The sequence below is a fragment of the Cricetulus griseus genome, chromosome 3, assembly GCF_003668045.3.
Source record: "Cricetulus griseus strain 17A/GY chromosome 3, alternate assembly CriGri-PICRH-1.0, whole genome shotgun sequence".
Taxonomy (NCBI): Eukaryota; Metazoa; Chordata; class Mammalia; order Rodentia; family Cricetidae; genus Cricetulus; species Cricetulus griseus.
Genome location: NC_048596.1, coordinates 30,507,407 through 30,523,497, shown reverse-complemented (window position 1 = coordinate 30,523,497; position 16,091 = coordinate 30,507,407). Strand labels below are relative to the sequence as shown.

General features: G+C 38.0%; 1 protein-coding gene across 2 annotated transcripts in view; it reads right to left on the bottom strand.

Moving 5' to 3' along the window:
* Prkg1 (protein kinase cGMP-dependent 1) overlaps nt 1-16,091 on the bottom strand; it is a 1,162,521-nt gene that overhangs the window by 346,324 nt on the left and 800,106 nt on the right. The window lies entirely within an intron of this gene.

Sequence of the window (16,091 nt, the reverse complement as noted above, 5' to 3'; positions counted from 1 at the left end):
GAGCCAAGATACACTCATTAATTTATAGGTCATACTGTAAAACAGAAATGTGTGTCTTTTGTTTAAAATTGGAACACATTCATTATAGGTACTAAAATATGAAGTTTCATCTTGCTTCCTGTCCATCTCCACTCAGTGGTCCTCCCAGTGTTTTTACTTGTTACTTATTGCCGCATTACTTCAAGGGATGCTCCCAGGCAAGCTCAAAGCATTTTTGGGCCTCTGAACTACTACTGAGAACATGCAAACCACTGCTGCCTACAAAACTCCATCTCTGTCACGTGCTAGACCTACACAGATATCTTCCAGGTAGAGGTAGAGAAGTCCCAGGGAGGACAAGGGGGTTCTCCCTGTTGAGCCTCCTACATGTCATGGCAGTCTCCTAACCTGTTGTGGCACTGCTAAGTTAGGACTTTGTCTCACCAAAGTGTCTGCATGCCTGGTACCTAGGCTGGGATTAAAGTCATCTTTAATGCCACCGTCATCTAGCTACTCTATTTTTTTTTTTTTGCCTCTGCTTCTTTTTCTCTCACAAGCCTACATATATTTTTAAACAGAGTGTAAACCTTTAGAGGTTTTTCTTCATCTGAATCAGTCTTTATTGTAAATCTTTACCTTTTTCTGGCCACGAAGTCTTTTATCTGTTAAACAACACCGCCAAAGTTAAAGCAGAGGCTTTCTTAGCCACTGTCTTTCCCAGATGGTGCAGATCCGTTTACCATCAGCTCTGAGAGCTATGCTCACTTCCTTGGTCTATCCTGCCATCAAGCATGCTGCCGGTTTGGAGATGTGGTCACTGCCACTGCCAGCTGTGTGGGGCACGAACCCACATCAAAAGTCTCATGCTCTACCAACTGAGCTAGCCAGGCCTCTTAAAAGGGAGCCCTGTATTTTTTCTGCTTAGGCTGAGTCAGAAAACCTCTCTTAAAGGAACTGCTTGAGTCTCTGCTTGTCTCTAGCAAAATAGAGACCATCCAAGAAAATGCTGTTAACAAGAAGTCGTGCTTGTCTCTGTTCTTTTGCTGCTAAAATCCCTTTTTAGCTTTTGTGAAGTTTACATGGAAGTTCTTAACACTACCGCTTGACTAGTCATGGGAAGGTGGCTTGTGGTGGCTTGTGGCGCCTGGTGGCTTTCGGTGACTGGGGGCTCAGGTGACTGGGGGCTCATGACAGCAGGTTCCCCTCTTCCTCTGGGAACCTTTGGGCATGGGGTCTCTTCCTCCTACTTTCTGCTCTGGAGCCACCATGTGATCCGACAGCAAGAGAGGGCACCTGCCACTGGGGTCTGATGTCTTATAAAATATATAGATTATGATTATGGTTGATAACTAAGACTGAGCTAGCAGATGAGAAATCCTAGTCATCGGCCAAGCAGCATTTGTACCTGATATAAGTCTCTGTATGTTACTTGGGACCTTAACATGGCGGCCAGCAGAACTTGGGTGGCTTGGCGGAAAGCACCCACGTGGCAGCCGGGCTCAGGCAGATGGAGTAAAGACTTAATTACACTAGGTTCTATCCATGAGTGTTGGTCACTGGTAGGAATTTGGTGGGAATGGGGATGAATAGTCTTACAAGGTTCAATGATATCAGAAAACTAGAATCAGTCTTGGATATGGGAAAAGCAAGGGGAGAGGGTCACATAATTCATTTCAATATTATATCAAATTCTAGTTACAAAAATTCAAATATGAAATTACTAATTATTTCAGGGTGATGACTACAGAACATTAAACTTGGAACATGGGGATCTTCTGGGCCCTGAATCATGTATGATCACATTGGCAATGTGTCCATCAGATCTGGGGGTACCAAAAAGTTATGAGACAGAGTGGTAGATATTACTCAGTTTATTTAGTATTATATTGCCATGTTTTGAGAGACAAGAAAAGTGAGATACAATGGACTGAAGAAGTTAACAGTCCATGATGAGAGCAATGAAGTGAGTCAAAAATCAGAGGTTTTAATTTATTAGGTTGAAAAGATGCTTCAAATGGACAAATATTAGAGACCAGCAGATTAGTTATCCTATAATAGATAAGTTCCCATTGGTCCAGGGTAAAGAGAGTGATGCTACGTCATGTCAACAGAAAGAGGATTTGGTTTGGCTGGTGCGGAAGAGTGGGATCAATGGAGTAACAGCCTGTATATGTGCTGGAGACTGATGCCAGCTTATGAGTGACAGTCAAATATTCAGCAGCTGAGAATATTGTGCTGTACATGGTTAGACCTTAAAAATCACTATATACAAGGTTGAAAAAGTTCACAGATATGTACAGGCTGAAAAAATCTGAAATAATATTTTTTAAACTCTATGTGCAAAGGACTACCATCGTGCGGTTCTTTATTACAATGAATTTTATTGACATCATTATAGACTTCATTGGAGTGGATATTTGCAGAAAGAAACTCAGTAAGCCACTGTAACAGACAATAGGCAGGAGCTAACAAGAGGAGGAAGACACAGGGCCCCCAGTGTTAACTGAACAGGAAATAGATTTCATGAATTGAGACTAGAAATGAAAATGAAGAGGCTGCAAAAATACCTTCCAGTTTTAAAACATGAATAGATTGAAACATTTGTATATTTGATACCACAGCATGTTCATAAATTAGTAGCTTAATGGAAAAGCATGAATTCAGTACTATAAATATGGTTAAAGACAGCAAAAGAATAACTCACCTGGGATCACCTTCTCTGAATGAGAAAGGATTGGACTGGACGCCCATGAAAACAATAAGCAGGAGGATGGGGGATGGAGGAGGAATTCTCAGAGGATAGGGAAAAGGTGTGTGAGGTGCAGAGGAGAAATCAGACAAGATTACAGTAGGCGCACAAAACTGTTCCATGAGAATTTACCTCTGAAAACACAAAGGGGAATGAGATTTCTTCAACAAAGGACCATTACTAGAAATTTTAGTGTCAAGAGAGCATAGATAAGTCCTGAAAGCAATATCAATTAATCAACAGACATGTGTCATGTGATTTGCAATATATTATCTCATTCTCTATTTTCCCAAACACTGATTTTTTTTTTTTTTGATTTTCTGAGACAGGGTTTCTCTGTGGCTTTAGAGGCTGTCCTGGAACTAGCTCTTGTAAACCAGGCTGGTCTCGAATTCACATAGATCTGCCTGCCTCTGCCTCCTGAGTGCTGGGATTAAAGGCGTGCACCACCACCTCCTGGCCAACACTGATTTTTCAAAAGCCTCAAAAGATGTGTAGAGCTAAAGTATGTGTGGGCAAGCAGCCATCACTTTGGGACAAATGCTTTTGAAAACATTGGTTTATTGACTTATCTTTTTTTTTAAGGTGGAATAGCTAATTTGAGGAGAGGGATAAAGAAAAATAAAACAGCAATAATCTTTGCTATTTGGTGAAGAAAACATTCACATTTTCTTTGAATTTCTCAGTAAAGTAACAAAAACTTGAGAAAGCAGTGAACTTTCCCTTCCTATTGAAATGCTTTCTTTATGCTACATCTAGGTTGTTTTATGGGACAATCAGGAATATTTAACATCGTAACTTACAAGCAAGGTGGACTCTGTAGCATTCTTGTTATCAGTCGATCCAAGTGTTGTAGTTTACAAGGAATTCATAAGATTACGTATTTTGATTAAAGATAAGAAAGTTTGTCTTTCACTTTTCTCTATTGAGTATAGGTCAGACTACATAAATATGCACACTATTTTGCTTTTTGTTTCATGTAGATTCCATCTTATAATGTCTTATTATATATCCCCTAGTGAACAAATGATAAGTCAGATGAGCTAATGATGAAATCTCTCAGTTCAAAGGCTCTTCTGATCCTTTCTCCCTGAGTATATGTTTGCCATTTTCCTTACAGACATTTATCTAGAATGCTGATTGTTTTCTGGCTAAAAGGTAGTCATAAATTAATACAGCTCCACTTTAAAAGATAAGCAGTCATACAGAATGGTCACAATGGGAAAAAAATAGATAACAACAACAAAAAAAAAACCCCAGCCCTATGATACTCAATGTATTTCAAGTTACGATGACTCAAAGTGCACCAAACTCGTGGGCCAATGCAATGGTGAGATTACTGCAAACTGCATTCCCAGGAAGAATGACAATCAGTGACAGAGTGACTCTGAAGGAATACAAATAACAAAAGATGATCAGGAGAGGCTGAGAGTGAACACAGGTGGCTTATAACATGTGAAATGCAAAGAACATTCCTGTGGACACACACTGGGAGAGAGGCGGTCTTTCTAATCATGTAAATGATGAGCATGAATGCTATCAATTTTCATGAGCAAGGAAAGAAATGCATTAGGGAAGATGTGATCACGATGTGTCAATATCAGAATGAAATTCTTACACAGAAGCTGAATATTCATAGACTTAAAGTTGGATTGCAAGATCTAGTTTGAAAGCATTTGAAGACAATTGGTCTATAAAAGAAACAGACCCAATAAAATTATAAATACAAATAGAGCAATGAAATTATTCATTGGAAAAACAAACGTGGGAAAATGCACCGAGCTCATTTAAATTAGAAAACAAATTTATCCTATATTTTAATTTCACTTACCCAACAAATTCCCTCCTTGTGTTCACTCCTTATATTGTAGAATCTATTCTATCTAAGACACACTCAGCACAATTCTCACCTTGAGGAGTTTATCCTATGAATCTAACAAATATTAACACAGGGCCATGGACTTTCTAGACTATCAAGGAAACATTTTTTGTGCAGGGTGGTTATGCATATTTCTACATGTTTGACAAATCTGGATCTTGGTAAATAACTAGAACTTCTTGAAGTGGGCATTTCTCCAAATATCCTGGTACAAACAGGAATCGATAAGCAAAATGTGGCAGTGGGATAGGAGATTCTAAGACTATGAAGATAGGCCTCTTCAGAAGGTAATAAAAGGAGAAGGAGAGGAAATGCCTCTCTGGATGCCCAGGTCAGATGTTTTAGTTGACAGATGAAAACAAATGAGAAAAGGTATAAAGGCAATGGTGTTATCTATGTTTCCACTTATTGTTTATTTCTCCCAGTACTCAAGGCACTTTATAAACAGACCACTCCCTAACAAGCCTCTCTGTTTTGTTGTGGCCTTTTGGGGGTGACATCCTCATGGCCCACGGTCTTCTATGGTTGTTGCATTTACTGATGGTCTCTCCCAGAATGTTGTTTTTCCCCGACTCTGAGCAAACATGCCTTGAACAAATGTTCCTTGTCTATTTATTACAAGACTGGTATGTTTCCCTAACATTTGCCGACTGCCCTGAGAAATCATTAAATCCCGCTGTAGGACATTATCTCCCGCTTCGAGCATCACTTCCACAATAGCTATTCACTGGGCACCGCAGAATACAGACTATGATTTTGACCAAGTTTCCCAAAGTCAAAGAAACTTATACATAAAGTCAATGAGAACACACCGCCAAAACTACACATTTTCAAAAATAAAATGGAACAAAAATTTACTTTTTGTGTGCTAATTTCATCTTGCTTCTTATTGTTCTTAGAGGAAAAACATCTTAGAGCTTCTCAATTCAAACAATATTTTGTGATGAATTTCATATAGAATCTCTCTTAAGATGTCAGGAACATCCCCTTCTATCTCTACTCTTCATCTTCTTGAATCTCTGTTCTTCCAGTTTTTACAGGATAGCTACAGACCACTTACTCTAGCTGGGGAATTTTTAATACTCCTTCCTTTTCTTTTTGCTTTCTCTGTATTTAATTTGTTCACCTTATACAGCTGATTTAAGAGTCTATGTCCTAAAATCCATCCATGTCTTTCCACTTTTTCTGTCTTGACCTAGGATGATGTCATCTTTTCTCCAGCCAAATGCACTGTCTTCCTTCCTCTCCTCCCCTTCAGTATCTCGCAATGATTATTAAATTCACACTCAACCATGTTCCTCTCTTACTTCAATCTGTATGATGGCTATCTAAGTACCTACTAGAGAAAACCCAGGCATTTGGCCTGGAATTTCAGGCCCTTTGTGTACTCTTTCCACTTTCTCCCCTCCACCTACCTATATGTGCCTTTGATGGTCTTAGCATTTAGGAATGTTAAAGTTATGGAACCTCTCCAAACATTAAATATCCTGGGGCTCAGGAGATGGCTAGATGGATAAGAGTACTTGCTCTGCAAGCAGGAGGACATGAGTTTGAATCCTCAGCACTGAAATAAGAAGCTAGACATGGCTGCATGTTCCAGTTACCCTAGTCTTTGCGGCCACACACAGTTGAAACCCAAATTCAATGACTAAGAGACCATGTCTCAAGGCAACAGGGTGGAGCAAGTTAGAGGAAGATTCACAATGTCCTGCTCCAGCCTGCATATTTACACATGGGTACTTCCACCACACAACCCCCCCCCCACACACACACAAAATTAAGAAAACAAACACAGCCTCAAACCTCTGTGCTTTCTACTTTCTCTATCTGGAGTGATTTTTTCCTCTCCTCTATCCTTTCATGTGCTTTAATGAATCACATTAGATATGTGTATTTGTATAATCATATTCAAAAAAGTCTTCCTTGATTACAACCTACTCAGCAGTCCCAATCTCTATAATAAGTGGATTAAGCAGTACTTCTTTATACCTTTTTACATGCCTCTATCATCAAACTCTAAAATAATTATCAGGCAAATGTTATATTTTAATCTAATTTGAAAAAAGTTACCTCCAAGAACCTATACTGTTACGAAGGAAGTTTTCCACAGTGACAAAATGAATGCTCCAAGAAGTATTCAAAACCTACTGGTGGAGTTGAAACCAAGCTCTTAGAAGCTATGGAGAATTTTATGACACTTTTATGTTCAGTAAGAATTTTAAATTTCATCTTAATGTAGAAGTAAAGATATTTTAAACTAATATATTTTGCAGGGATAACAACATCCATTTATTAGTTAATTCTTCAACAGGAAATTCATAGAGTAGCAATTTTGCCATTAGTTAGTGAATCTAAGTTACTTGTGGCATTTGATTTCTTTTAAGTTTTCTACTACAGAAATCTTGAAATAGTACTAAATACTTTCAAACACCATTGTTCCTATTTAAAAGTTGTAGTAACACTGATTCAAAATAGTACTATGGAAGTATTGTAATATTTCCATAAATTTGTCCAGCACTCATAGTTCTCTAAATTAATAATTGACACTTATTTTTATGGTTTCAAATGAGGTCCAGAAAGGTGTATCTAGCATTCTATGATTTTTTATTATTTAAATGAAAATTTACTTTTAACTTTCAAATGCTATGTCAATAATAACTGAAAATTGTTACTTCAAACGTAAGTAGAGATTGAGATTTATTTCACCAATCTGTATATTTGGAAAATTTAAATAAATCTATCTATTACTCATGAACAAATCAATGATTTTTATATGGACACAACTTGTGAGTCACTAGTTATTTCAATTAAGCCCTATAAGATCTTTTCAAAGATAAATGAGTTTAAGTTTTCACTTAGAAGATGGTGTGACACAAGAAAAGTTACTGAAGTAGTGACATTTGGGAATGAAGTAATATCCAAATTTAATGGAAAAAAGATGATATTATGTTCATGTGATTTATCTTTATATAATATTCTGTATTCCTTGTATATTGTGTCTTTTAATTCTTGACTGAACATGATCAACCCATCTTCATCTGGGTATAGCTATTACCTTTGCCTAGAAGACATGGTAACTATTTTAACAAAACAAAAGAATGGTAGGTAAGTCACAGGACCACCTTGCCTAAATTTATGTTATTATTCCCTTCTGTATGCCCCCATACACATCTACCAGCTACAAGTGAACTTGAGCAATGCTAGAGTACACAGGAAGCAGAAAGTAACTGAAGATGGGAATTTCATGGTTTGGATCCCATGATATCATCATCCATGATGGGTAGGACTTTATGGAGATGCAGCTGTTTGAGAGCTACCCATTCTCCTGTAAGCAAACCTTTGTAAGCCAAATAAACACATTGGTTCATCAACTTAGACTGATGGAACCTTACCTTTTACCTATTGCCATGCTCAATCTGGAATGAGCAGACATTTATTCGCATCTCCCAAAAACAATTTACACATTTTTATGAAATGACTTATTTAAAATGATGCTTGTAATATATTTGTCATCACTTTTGAAGTATGCACCATTACCCACTGAGCCATCTTGCCAACCCAAGTTGGGTGATTTGAAACAAGGACTCACTGTGTAGTCCTCGTTAGCCTAGGACTTACTATATAGACCATGCTGCCCTCCAACTAACCAATAACAAGCCTGTCTTTTCCCCCCTGAGTTTTCAGATTATAGGGTTGCATCACCATGCCAGGTGATTTTAATCATTTTAAACTGTTAAAATAAAGCACAAGCAAAATAAAGGAAAGACTATAAGGAATGCCTGCAGGTGAGTTTCAGTTAGAAATATAATGACTAGGAAAAACAAAAAACCACGGGTAGCCAAAAGAATCCTGTATATTAAAGGAACTTCTGGAAGCATCACCATCCCTGACTTCAAACTCTACTATAGAACTACAGTAATGAAAACAGCTTGGTATTGACATAAAAACAAGACAGATGGGCAAATGGAATGGAATCAAAGACCCTGATATCAATCCACACACCTATAAATTCCTGATTTTTACAAAGAAGCTAAAACTGTAAAATGGAAAAAAGAAAGCATTTTCAACAAATGGTGTTAGCATAACTGGATGTCAACAAGTAGAAGAATGCAAATAGATCCATATTTATTGCCATGCACAAAACTCAAGTACAGATGGTTGAAAGACCTCAACATAAAACCAACCACACTGAACTTCATAGAAGAGAAAGTAGGAAGTACCCTTCAATGTATTGGCACAGGAGACACCTTCCTAAATACAACACCAGTAGCACAGACACTGAGATGGACAATTAATAAATGGGACCTCCTGAAACTGAGAAGCTTCTGTAAAGCAAAGGACATGGTCAACAAGACAAAACAGCAGCCTAGAGAATGGGGAAAGATCTTCACCAACCTCACATCTGACATAGAACTAATCTCCAAAATATACAAGAACTCAAGAAACTAGACATCAAAAGACCATATAATCCAATTTTTAAAAAATGGTGTACAGACCTAAACAGAGATCTCTCAAGAAAGGAATCTCAAATGGCTGAAAGACATTTAAAGAGATGCTCAACATCCTCAGTCATCAGAGAAATGCAAATCTGAGATACCATCTAACACTGTCAAAATGGCCAAGATCAAAAACACTGAAGAAGCTCATTCTGGAGAGGACGTGGAGTAAGGGGAACACCCCTCCATTGCTGGCAGAAGTGCAAACCTGTACAGCCACTTTGGAAATCAGTATGGCAGTTTCTCAGAAAATTGGGAATCAATCTACCACAAGACTAGCAATACCACTTTGAGCACATATCCAAAGGATGCATATTCACACCACAAGGACATTTGCCTGACTGTGTTCATAGCAGCATTATTCATAATAGTCAGAACCTGAAAACAACCTAGATGAACCTCAACAGAATAATGGATAAAGAAAATGTGGTAAAAAAAAGTATTTACACAATACTCAGTGCTAAAAAACAATGACATCTTGAAATTTGTAGGCAAATGAACAGAAATAGAAAGGGAAAAAACATCCTAAGCATGGTAACCCAGACCCAGAAAGATAAATATAATATGACTCACTCATAAGTGGATATTAGACATAGAGCAAAGGCTAATCAACATATGGTTCACAACCTCAGGGAACCTGGGTAACAAAGAGGGTCCTAAGAGAGATACATGGATCTGCCTGGGGTTGGGGAAAAAGATATCCTGAGTAAATAGGCTGTGTGGGAGACATGGGGGATGGTAGAAGGGGAGAAGGCAGGAGGGAAGGGGAATTGAGAAAAATGTGGAGCTCAATAAAAAAAATCGAAACAAAAAAATACAATGACTAGAATTTTCCTTAGTAAAGTTAAACCAAGTCACTCTCAAACACAGGACCCTGAATCCAAATGAAAGACCCACAGAGGACATGTCTAGGCATTTTACATCCTTTAACTGCACATATGGTGATATTCCAAATATATGCACAGACCTAATTGGAAGATGTTTCACTAATATACTAACCAAAATTTCAGTCAGTTAGAGTGCTTTCCCTCTAATACAAGGAAGATCCATTAACAGAAAGGTCAGAATGAGGAAACATAGCTGGAGATCCAATTACATACTCATCAGACTTTTAAGTTTTACATTTGACCTACTTGTCAAAATGAAAGTAACACTTTTTGTTTCATAGGAATAGATATTTTAAAGTCTTTATCATCTGATAGAATAATTTTATCAATATTAGTAATAAATACCTGATGGTGAACTCAAAAGAGGCCATGAAAAATTAAGACTGAGTCAAGCACTCAAGTTATCAAACTAATTTTACCATGTGCTTTTTTTTTTTTTTACTGAGGTTGAAACACAATAGCACTTTTGATATGGATTCTATTTTTACCATAAAGATATTTAATGATAACATGTGGAAGAAATACAAGTATTCAGGTATACCGAAACTTTTGGATTTATTAATAGGTTTTCCTGAGAATAGTAACCTACTTATAGTTTTTCAGTGGATCTGGTACTCAATATAAAATGCTCGCCTGTAACAAAACTCAATTTTCATTGGTATCCCATAATTCTCCTGTCCCAGGCAGTTCATCAGTGGCACACTTTACTTGATAAAAAAGCTTCATAATTCCTGCACAGTAATGAACTGACAGGGAAGTGTTTCCTATTTGTGAATTAATACTAAAACAATACCCAAGATTCGTAGCAAACAAGTATTAAGATGAAATCAAGGCATTTATTTCCCAAGCAGATGTGAGCTCACAAACATTTCATTCCACTGTCTTCAATTTGCTCCTATTAATTGAATGATTCAGAGACATAGTTGTATCAAAACTACATTACTGCTAGATAAGTAGACATCCTGAGCAGATGTCAGTGTCAGCATGGTCACCCTATTATGAATAGACCTGATAGTTAACTTTCAAAGTTCCTGAGAAATGCTGTATTTGAAGTGAAAATACTTTACTAAAACTTCTATCTGTTTAATAGAGTATAAAGTAAATACTCTTTTAACAGGAATTCTTCTAAAAGAGTCTGTGACAAAATTCCATTCCATTGCAACTGTGACATAAGCAAGTAGTTGGGTTTTATATGAGATGCACCATGTTGGAACTGCCTTGCTCAAGATATTCTAGATTTGAAGGTTTGAAGGTTTACTCGTTTTCCTAAAACAAGGTCTTACCATGTGGTGTAGGCCTGCATCAAACGCAATCATTTTCCTGCTTCAGCTTTTCAGCTGACGAGGTTATGGCATCTGCTGCAGGGAACCATGGAGTTGCCTTGGCCTAGCTGCCTTGAGACACATGAATCATAGGTTTTTCAGGTTAGAAGGCACAATGTGCCTTCCAATCCCTGAGAGACTCATGTACTCCTTCAGGCAGTGCTTACTCAGGTTGCTTTGTGTTTCTCTGTAAGTTCCCTTAGTAGTCAAGGAAGCATAAAGACCTGACAGGACAACTGAGCTTGACATTGATCTAGTGTATCCTGTATGACATGCAAATTTCACTGTATCCTGGCAACTACAACTGTATTGATCCTGGAAATCACCATAATAATCTGTTTGTGATAAAGGTATAAAAGTCTGATTGCTCTCAATAAAATTGTCACAGCCTCAGTTGTGCTGTGGCCCCTCCAATCATACTGATTTAATTCCTCTAGGCTATATCAGGTGACTTTGGACCAGTAAGCAAGCCCAGACACTTAGAATCTGCCATAACTCTCAACTACTTCATAAAAATAAAGAATAAAAAAGAGTGACACCTTAGAATTTAATAATGTCTATCAACATCTGAGATAAAGGTAAACATCTCTGGCAAAGAAAAACAAGCAGCCTAGAACTCCAGGTTATCTGAGAAAAAGAACTGCTAACTCAATAAACTTCACTCATAGTGCTGCAGGCAATGGAAATCACTAATGTTGAGCACTAATAGGGAATAGGGCTTGGATGTAGCTCAGTGGTAGAACAATTGCCTAAAATGAGTAAGAGCTTAGATTTGATCCCCAGAACCACAAAGTATTCTTTACTGTTGAGTAAAGGTAAATAGATTTCATTTCTCATATAGACTCAAACTATATGAGTTTGAGTTTAGAGTTGCTAAAGCTCTGTCTAGTGTAGTCATTCTGGTATGCATAGGACAGTCTTGTTTTAAAACTTAAAGTCACACCACATCATAATGGTGCTTACCCAGAAGCCTGAGGCAGGAAGATAACATGTTCCGAGCCAGACTGGGATATATAATAAGATCTTGTCTCAGAAAAAAACAAATAACAATAATAACAAAAACACCCTGGAAAACAAAACAAACAAAAACCCATCACAGACAAACTGAGATCTGGACACACCAGGAAGCTAGGCAGGATATCAACTTCGTATACAGGATTAGTTGGCAAGGAGGCTCTGGGTTTTGGAGACAAGAGGAAGCAGGTACTTTGCATATTTTGAGGGCTGGGTCAAGTCCTTCCCAAGTAATAAGATACATGGACCATTGTTCATCAGCAGATATACAAACAGAGCTGAAGCTAGATAAGAAATAAAGCAACCTAAAGGATAAAAACTTAGAAATTAAAAGGGAAGCTGACTTTGGTGGTTCAGGGAGATAAGAAAATGAAATGCAGGTTTAATAGAATTTGGGAATGTGCAGTATTGTCAGAAATGGAAACAAAGGTCAAAAGGAACCAGTTGACTGTGATGAGAACAGATGTCCCTCAAAGCAGGACTTAGTTTTGGATTTTTAATATTATTTTAAATTGTGTGTCTATAGTGACAGAGCAGGTTCTGTACATGTGAGTGGAGGTGACTGTGGAGGCTGGAGGCATAAGAGTCCTCTGTAACTGGAGCTACAGGAGGTAGTGTCCTCTGACCCAGGTGCTAGGAACTGTTCTTGGGTCCTCAACAAAAGCAGCATACACTATTAACTGTTAAGCCAAAGCAGGGCCTCTTACCTCTGCCACTCTTTTTTTTTTTTTTTTTTTTTTTTTTTTTTTTGTATCTGAACCTTTTAAAAATGTGTGCACTTGGAATTTTTATTTTAATTAGAAAGAAAATTATTTTACATGTCAATCCCAGGTCCCTTTCCCTCCCATCTTCCCCTGCACCCCCCCCCCCAACTAAAGCCCTACCTGTCCCATACCCTTTCTGCTCCCAAGGGAAGGTGAGTCATTCCATAGGGGGTCTTCAAAGTCTGTCTTATTCTTGGGATAGGGCCTAGGCTAACCCCCTTAGTGTCTAGGCTCAGGGAGTATCCCTTCATGTGGGATGGGCTCCTAAAGTCCATTCCTATGCTAGGGATAAGTACTGATCCACTACAAGAGGCCCCATAGTTTTCCAAGGTCTCCTCACTGACACCCACATTCAGGGGGTCTGGATCAGTCCCATGCTGGTTTCCCAGGCATCAGTCTGGGGACCAAGAGCTCTCCCTTGTTCAGGTCAGCTGTTTCTGTGGGTTTCACCAGCCTGGTGTGGACCCCTTTGCCCATCAGTCTTCCTTCTCTGCAACTGGATTCCAGTTCAGGTCAAGGTTTAGCTGTGGGTGTCTGCTTCTACTTCCACCAGCTGCTGGATGAAGGCTATAGGATGGCATATGAATTAGTCATCAATCTCATTATCAGGGGAGGGCATTTAAGGTAGCCTCTCCTCTGTTGCTTAGATTGTTGCTGTCATCTTTGTAGCTCTCCAGACATTTCCCTAGTGCCTGATTTCTCTATAAAGCTATGTCTCCCTCTATTATAGTATCTCTTATCTTGCTCTCTTCTGTTCTCCCTCAACTCAACCTCCCTGCCCCATCATGTCTTCCTCACCCCTCCTCTTCACTGAAGACATATTTTTTCAACATAAAATTGTAATTTTTCCAAATTTCACACAAGTACTATAGTTATATAATTTTCCATGTCCTTCTCCCACCAAATAACTTCAACTTCTATAACTATTGTTGTTACATATATATGTACATATATAATTATACATATATAATTATACATATGTTACATATATATAATTACATGTGCATACAGAGAGAGAGAGAGATAAAATCTATTAAGTCCATTGAATGTTGCCCATACATTCATTTGGTTCAATGTCCCTCTTCCCTTTAAAAATCAACAGTATGATCTAAATACAACTCAGTATTTAATTTATTGTCATTGAGGCTTTTTCAAAAATACAGAATGTGCTGCAAGGCATATTCTGACCACCTGTCATTATTCATTTCAAAATGAGAGACCAGATGACTCTCTTAAGACTGGAAACCAAATAAACATTGACATCAACTACTGCAGTAGAGCTGGGTGATCCCAGCAGCTACAGACAGTTCTAATGAATATGAAAATACTGACAGCTTCGGGAGATGTTTATAAACACCCGCTGTGTTTCTGTGCTGAGAGAGGCACTGCAGAAGTAAAGAATTAGCAAGCAATTACACTTACAACACCTGTAATTCAGTCTGAGGCAACATGTGACATACTTAAGTTGATATGTTGACTATGCTGTTGTCTACCTGAGTTCTACTTCTGCATTCTCCTGTCTTCTTCCAATAAATTCACTCCCAGAAAGCAGTCACTTTAAAGGATGCACTCAGAAGCCAGATCAAAGGGCTTTGCATGCCTGCTCCTTAACTCTGTGGTGGTGGGATACTAGGTGAACCAAAGCTTCCTCAGGCTTCATTATTCTCTTCTACTAAACAGGTATTCCAGATGTTGTCTTCACCCATATAGTATCATCAATAGTACCATCAACAGTTGAACACATTTGCCATGCATATGTGATAAATAAATGAGTCATCATCTTTAAGAACTTTATTTCACTTTTCGCATCTGTTTTAGCAATCAGTTGGCTTCTTTAGCATTTATTTCATTCTCTATTCCACTTACTAAGCTGAGCCAACAGTCATATCCAGTCCAAAGCCTTTCCTTTATATATTTTCAACTCTCTTATCTCCCCAGTGTTTTGCCCATTTCTAACTTAGACTATCACTTCTTCCAATTCTAATCCGATAAAGGACCCAGAGGATTTCCTTTTGTTGCTTATGCTGGCTTGGCTTTTTCGATGTGTATAAGGCTGGCCTCCAATTTATAATCCTCCTGCCTCAGCCTCAAAGTATGAGAATTATAGACACTTTTAAGCAGAAGGATTTTTCTGTTGGAATTATTTCTTTATTTACCTGTTTTCTTATAGTGCCTTTCTGTCTATTCCATGTTGACCTATTGCCTTGGGCTGGGATTACAGCACCCAGCACCAGGTCTAGCAACAGAAGTTTTAAAAATGGGTAAGTGGTCTATCATATTATTTCCTTTCTACCTATTTACCTTCTAACAACATACAGATAAGAGTTGCTCTTAACTTGAAGCCAACGTGAAGCAAAGTGTCAAAATCAAGACATAACCGTGAGTGAAAAATAGACCCCTTGCTTTAAGCCATGAGATTTGATGGTTGTGGTTCTTCGCAATATAGCTCCTCTATCCTGACTGAAATAAAAAAACATTGCAATTGAGAGTGTACTTGTTTAAAATTCCAGTCTACACTTTTTCTAAGTACACAATTAGGTCCCCTTTTTAGATGAGCCATTTTAGATTTTTAGATGACTCTGTTACTTTCTCAGTATCAGCCTCAGCTCTTTAATTACAATAAAACAGGAGTAATGCTAGTGCCAACAGATAAAACGGTGTTATATGTAGCAGGCAAAGTGCTATGGCTCATATATGGTATCTTCTATATTCCGGGAGCCAACAAAAACCCAAAGCAAAGAAACAAAACCATTCTTGATTTTAACAAACTTGTGAGGTTATAGAGAAAATAACTAAAGGTAACCATAACTTGCAATGATAATAAAAAAGGCAACTGAAGAAAAATAATCATTGAGAGATGATGAAGGTAAAAAGAGAGAAGGAATAGGGACCATGAAAGAGACCCTGAGATCATCCCAGACAAAAGAGACATAGTAAAATCATTGTGTGTTTCTGAAAGTCTATCTGGTAGAAGTAGCCTTGGAATGCATGTGGTGTCCAA